Source organism: Lucilia cuprina, chromosome 4 (assembly GCF_022045245.1).
Source record: "Lucilia cuprina isolate Lc7/37 chromosome 4, ASM2204524v1, whole genome shotgun sequence".
NCBI lineage: Eukaryota > Metazoa > Arthropoda > Insecta > Diptera > Calliphoridae > Lucilia > Lucilia cuprina.
Genome location: NC_060952.1, coordinates 59,519,767 through 59,527,184, shown reverse-complemented (window position 1 = coordinate 59,527,184; position 7,418 = coordinate 59,519,767). Strand labels below are relative to the sequence as shown.

At 31.6% G+C, this 7,418-nt stretch overlaps 1 long non-coding RNA gene across 1 annotated transcript in view; it reads right to left on the bottom strand.

Annotated features, from left to right (window-relative positions):
* Positions 1–695: 695 nt before the first annotated feature.
* The window catches only part of LOC124419430, a 10,461-nt gene continuing 3,738 nt past the window's right edge, over positions 696–7,418 (bottom strand). The window contains exon 3 of the long non-coding RNA XR_006940586.1: positions 696–2,420. This is a non-coding gene — a long non-coding RNA (uncharacterized LOC124419430). The remainder of the gene's footprint in view (positions 2,421–7,418) is intronic.

Genomic DNA, 7,418 nt, shown 5'->3' with positions numbered 1-7,418 from the left:
TTAAGTTTTCGTATATTATTTTTTACCAAAAAATGTTGAACAAGTTTGATAAAAAATACGTTACATTATCTATGAGCTGTAATGTCAAAAAGAAGAAAATAATAGTTAAAGTGACAATATCTAATGTAAAGTTAATTTTTATAAAAGTGTATTTTTTTAATTTCTCTTAATAATGCAATATGTTAAGAAAGAAAATATTTGGGTTTCTTGTAAAATTATTTTATTTACATAATGAATATTTTGATGGGCTTGAGTACCGTTTAGAAAAAAGATTATTAAGTATGTTAAGCTATTTATGACATTATTTACCTTACATAGTAAGTTTGAAAAAACGATGGCCTTTTATTTACTAGGATGGTACAAGTCGTAATTTGCAAAAATGGACCCTTCGCCTTCGTGAGAAGGGTATATGTATATAAGTTTGGCATTCCGTTTGTAATTTCTATAATATAATTTTCTGACCCTATAAAGTATATATATTCTGAATCCTTATAGATAGCGGAGTCGATTAAGCCATGTCCGTCTGTCTGTTGAAATCAGTTTTTAGAGGAACCCAGACATCGACGAAATCCGAAACTTTAATAATTCTGTTAGACATGCATTCGAAAAGATCGCTATTTAAAATCAGCAAAATCGGTCTATAAATAAAGGAGGTATGAGCAAAAATCCGAGACAACCTCTGAAAATTTCATCAAAAAAGACATGTTTTTTCATGCTTTGTTAAAAAAGCAACAACAAAACTGTGAATTGAAAAAAGATGTACAGTTGCGTGGATGTATTTGGTTTTATTCAGCTGTGTATTCTGTTTTGAATATTTGGATGCTGTTGGCTCCATTGAGTTGTGTATTTTTTTTTTTTGACTCCTCCGGTGACATCCCAGGAGGAACTGTTTAGTCAGCATGACATTATGTTCCTTGACTGGGAGGACCTTCGTTTCCTCGCAATTTGTGCGTAATTGCAGTGGCATGATCTAAGGAAGTAAACATGCTGTCAAAAGTGACCCCCAAAATCTTTGGGTGGTTCAGAGTCTGTATTTGGTTTCCGTCGCCTACGACGCCTAGGTTCAAGTTTACCTCCTTCGTCCAGGTGGTGTAAAGTGTAGCTGAAGACTTCGCTGGTGATAGTTTCAGGTTACGTCCAGTGAAGAAGTTGTGTATTACTCCGAGATTACCATTCACTCGATCGCATAGCTCATCAACGCTTTTGGCCCGTCGTCATAATGTTACAGTCGGCCGCATAAGATATAACTTCCACACCTTGTGGAGGTGTGGGCAGTTTAGAGAGGTGAAAGTTAAACAATGGGGGGATAAGACGCCGCCCACGTGGTACTCCCTGTTTAACTTTACAGGTTTTGGAACATTTGTCTCTAAACTCAACGAACGACTGACGGCCACTCATATAATTTACAATCCATCTCTTCAAGTTGTTGGTCATGATGGACTGCAGGATGTCCTGGAAAAGTGTGGTATTTCTGACTGTATCGAAGGCGCCACAAGGAGCGTCCTTTCACAAGGCCTCTGCTGGTTTAAGCCTTGTGAGGTCTGAGTGGTTATGGCGGTTAATGCTGAGGTGGTGCTGTGCATCTTACGGAATCCATGCTGGACAGCTGGGGGAGGAGCGCCTCAAGAGTCTTCGCGAATGGTGACAGGAAGGAAATCGGCTTGTAGGATTGACCCTCTGTCGCGTTCTTCCCTGGTATCTGGATGACTCTACCCTTTTTCCAGGCATTGCCTTAGATGGTTTGGCTGCCTTGATGGCCTCTGCAACTTCAGAAGGGGTGAAAGGTTGTTGAATGTCGGAGACTGGAAGGCTGTGAAGTTTGCGAACAACACTTCGTTTCGCCTTATCTCTCTGGGTGCTCAATATAAAGTCGGCGAAATACACGCAAGCACAGTTCAGGCTCGGAAATAGTGGTATCTGCAATATTAATCGCGACCCTGTCATCCATCTTCGTCGGGTTGGAGAGTGACCGAACTGTAGACCACAACTTACTTACACCTGAGCTTAATTTGCAGTTCTTCAAATGATCTAACCATTTATTCCGCTTGTCCTCATTTACCAACCTGCTGCTATCGTAATTCTGCTGGACAATACGTGGGTTGTCGGGGTTGATATTTCGGAGGTCATGGCGCTCGTCTCCTAGTCTCGCTGCCTCTGCTGGGATATGCGGCCGCACTATGGATAGTCGACCAGCAGGAATAAAGCGGGCTGCTGCTGCGATGACAGTTTCGCGGAACTTGCTCTCAGCTTGGAGTACGTTGCTAGGAGCTGGGAGATCATTAAAAATGCGATCAGTGAATTCTTTGAAGCCGAGCCAGTCTGCTTTTTTTTGGTTTATGTAGAGACGGCGTTCAGAGACGATAAAGTCATCGGGTCGATCCAGACAAACGATTGGGTCGATCCAGACAAACGATCTGAGGCTAGAAAATTATATTATAGAAATTACAAACGGAATGACAAACTTATATACACCCTTCTCACGAAGGTGAAGGGTAGAATATTTGTGTCGTCTTATGTATGAAAAGTTAGGGGTTAGGTATCTGATACTTTTGGCAAAAAAATAGGCAAAATGGTATATTAGAAAATTTTTGGTATTATCTGTATCTTTTAAACCTATAAACATAGAATAAAATTTAAATTATGTTTTTAACCTAAAATTTTAAGAATAAAAATTTGGTACGTTTTAAAAAATCGAACATTTAATGGGTTAAAATATTATTTGTTTATTAAAAGAATAATGGATTATTTCGAGATATTTGCCTATTTATATAAACTTTTTACAGTTAATAATTAGAATCTGAACTTAAGCATTCATCACTCACTGAATTATTTAAAACTAAAACATTATCATCATAAATTCATGTGTTACAATATACTTCTCTATGTCTTTAAGCGTTGTTATGTTATTTTTTGTTTAGTATATCTCATCTGAGGACAGCAATAGAAAATTCCTTATGTCTTTATTTATATGTAACCGTGAAGGTTTTCTAGTGTAGGATAAATGAGTTTTTCTCTCTTTATTTTTAATTTTTAACACAAATTGGATCCATTTATAATAATTTAAAGTAATGTTTCAATTTGTTTGCAATATTAATGTAATCCCTAGACAATGTTTTCTATTTTAATAAAATATATAAATATTAGTTTGTGGCCATACCTAATAAATGAAAGAACATGCTAATTTTTTCATTTTATTTTCGTTGATAAAGTTTTTATTAAAAATATTTCATTGATATTTTACTATATATTCAAATTAAATTTATAACTTCCGAAAACATTACTTTTCTAATACAATTATGAATAAATGTAGTTTCAAAAAATATTATTTTTCAAGGTTGTGGCAAAAAATTGGTGAATTTTATTTTTAATTTCAATAAATAAAAAAACTACTTTTTACATCCATCAAAATTAGAAAATTTTTAAATTTTGTAAAGATATCTTAGGCAAGAGTATTTTACAAAGATATTATTTTTAAAAATTAAGACATATACGTGGTTATAAGACACACAAAACAATAATAAATTTTTAAAAAAATTCTGATTTTTATATTTTTTTAGATGTCTTTCGCTGTAGTTTTTCATATTTGTATATTTAAAAAAATATTTTTTCTTAATTTTTTTAATAAAAAAATTAATTTTATTTAACAATTGATTTCGGGATTTTTATTATTTTTTTCAAATAAGGTTTCCTGATGAGCTGGCTTGAGCAACCGGCGAAATGCGCATAGGAACTAGCTTCCCCACCATCAATACATTACAGTGAATTTATTTAAAAATTGGGGTTGAAAGCACGATAAGAAACTCTTTAACTTATTTGGAAAAATAAAAAAATTCCGAAATAAATTGTTAAATCAAATTTGCAAGTGCTCGTGCATTTAAAACTGAATACCCTATTCTGTTGTTTTCATAAACAACAAAATATAAGTTGTTTATTTTGTTTTTGTTTTTTCCCTTATTTAGAGTTAAAAACAACCAGTTTAAATTTTTAGTTTTCCTAAAATATTGGGAAAGGTTTCTAGATGAGCTGGCTTGAGCAACCGGCGAAATGAGCCATCAATACAAGAAGGGTATATATAAGTTTGTCATTCCGTTTGTAATTTTTATAATATAATTTTCCGAACCTATAAAGTATATATATTCTAGATCCTTATAGATAGCGGAATCGATTTAGCCATGTCCGCCTGTCTGTCTGTCTGTCTGCCATTCTGTCTGTCTGTGTGTATGTTGAAATCAGTTTTCAGAAGACCCCAGATATCTGCGAGATCCGAATTTTCATTAATTCGATTGGAAATACGATCGAATAGAACGCTATTAAAAATCAGTCCAATCGGTCCATAAATAACGAAGATATGAGTAAAAATCCGATACCACCTCTGAAAATTTCATGAAAAATTTACATTTTTCGTGCATGCTTATACAAAACAATAATATACAAACAAAAACAAAACACAGTATCAAACGGTAAATTTTTTGTTATTGTGGTATCTTGTTTATAAACGCAAACCAAAGAATGGACATGACGTTACGTTGTTATTAGCTAGAAACATGAAATTAAGTACGTAGAGTCCGGATTAGACAAGAACACTTTAAAGGGACTTTATGGTACTTTTTCGTTCTACATAAGGTACTTTTTTGAATTTTCTATAATATTGAACCTAGAAACATTAAATTTAGACTGTAGGACCTTGACTAGGTAAGAACCTATAAAAAGGGACTTTTTGGTACTTTTTCGTTCTACAAAAGGTACTTTTTGAATTTTCTATAATATTGAACCTACAAATATGAAGTTAAGCATGTAGAGCCCGGATTAATTTAGATCGTATAAAATGGGCTACAATTGGTATTTTTTGATTTTGTAATAAAATTCGTAATGACTGTTTTTTAACACATCATGGTGAAGGGTATATAAGATTCGGCACAGCCGAATATAGAACTCTTACTTGTTTTTTTTTAATTTTTAATTTTTTTATAATAATAATTATTATTATTATTATTATTATTATTATACCCTCCACCACCATCAGTGGTGTGTGACACCAAGAAATATTTATCTGAGACTTTATATATTCTGGGTCCTTATCAAATTCTGAGTCGATTTAGCTATGTCCGTCTGTCTGTGTAAAACACGCTCACGATAAAACGTAGCAATATAATTTAATGTTCTTTGTTTTCCTAAGTTGTTTGGTATTGGAAATGGGCATCGGAAAATCACTTAAACGCGCATAACTCATTATTAAATTCAGATATCGATATAAAATTTAGTAAAAGTATTGTTCTTATATACAGAAATATTACAATGAAAGTTTTCTTTGATCGGTCCATAATTGGTCATAGCTCCCATACAAGGTCCCCTCCCGAAAATCACTTAAACGCACATAATTAATTACTAAATTAAGATATCCATATCAAATTTGGTGCACGCATTGTTCTCATATAAAGAAATATTACCACGAAATCTTATTCCGATCGGTACATAATTGGTCATAGCTCCCATATAAGGTCCCCTCCCGAAAATAACTAAAACGCACATAACTCATTACTAAGTTAAGATATCCATATAAAGATTGGCACAAGTGTTGCTCATATACAGAGAAATAATATTTTGAAATGTTTTCCCGATCGGTCCATAATTGATCATAGCTCCCATATAAGGTCCCTTTTAAAAAAACACACATGCAAGGTTCCCTCCGAAAATCAGAAAAAACGCACATAACTCATAATCAAATATTTATATCCATACACTTAGCAAAAATATTGCTCTTACATACATAAATTCACTTTAAAATTGTTTTACGACCGGTCCATATTTGGTCATAGCTCTCATACTAGGTCCAGAAAATCACTTAGATTCAAATATTTATTACCAAGTAATGATATAGATACAGAATATTGAAATTTTGTTTTTATATACATACTTGGACATAGCCCCTATACAAAGCGCTTTTACGAAAATCTCTTAAACGCATATTACTTATTACCAAATTAAGCTATTGATACATAATTTGTCAAAAATATTAGTTTTGTATACTTCTATTTATCCTATACTAGGACCAGCCCCTAAAAGCGCTTTAACCGTATTTAAAGAGCATTATCAATTTGTGTTGAACAAAATTTTGTGTAGAACTAAATTATATATGTATTTGTATTTTGAAAATCTCTAAATCTTTCGCAAACATACATGCAATTACTAAATTTATAGTGTTCAATAAATTTTAGAATTGTAATAGATTTAACTTTTTGGATTTTTTCTATTAAAGACATGAGAAAACTTATTTCTACAAATATTTGATCAATTAGAAAAGTAATAACATAGAAGTAGAATAGAAGAAGTTATTAAACAATGAGATGAATCAATTACCAAAATCTTGTAGCATGAAAAATGGCATTATATATTGAATATTTTATTACATTTACAAAATAAACAAAAAATTATTTTTAGAGTTTATTTTTAAAATTTTAAAAGCAAATTTCATGTTTTTACTGCATATTATAAGCGCTTAAAGCTCTTATTTTAGAGCACCATAATCCGGCAATTTCATTAAGTTTATTTCTTAAAATGCAAAATTAATAATATTGGTGACACTGTCAAAAACTTACACTACATATCGGTTTAAAAATTTGTTATTATCCAAAATTATAAAATAATGATATTAAATTAGGCTCAATTAGTGGTGTGAATTGAACAATTTTAAACACAGATACGTAGGATCCATAAAACATGGTCATTATTTCTGGTATAATTAGAAGCATTAGGAGAATTCGAAAAACCTGCTTAATTAAACGAAATATATGGAACTGCCAAAATTTTTAAGTATATGTTGTAAGACTTAAGAAATAGGAATAAGTAAACGTTAGTTAATTAATAACATTATTTTCAAAAGAACTATTTTCAAAATTTAAAAATTCAACATCTAATGCATCATTTGGAAGGTCCAATGTCTGTCATATACACAATACGGGGTCTAAAGTGAAGAAAATGTTTGTTCTACTATTAATTTTCGAAGCCGGTCGACTTCGGATCTAAAGGTGGATTTTTTCCAAGTTATTGTGTAAATAAAATATTTAATTATAAATTAATTATATTCAAACAGGTAAAATTTTCATAACTTTCATTAAAAGTTATGAAAATTGAACTGATCTATTACTTACTTTTGTGACGTAATTTTTGCACTTATTTAACTTTATTTTTAATGAGAATTTAAAATACAAAAATATCAAGAAACAAGTAAGAGTGCTATATTCGGCTGCGCCGAATATATCATATGTATTAGTTTTATAAATTTTAAAACTTTCCCCGACTAAATTATTATTACACAAGAAGCAAAACAAAAGAAGCAACAACAATGCTACACGAAAAAAAAAAACATATGATTAGTACTGAATTATATTTATTTATACTACTACTTTTTGATCTCAGGT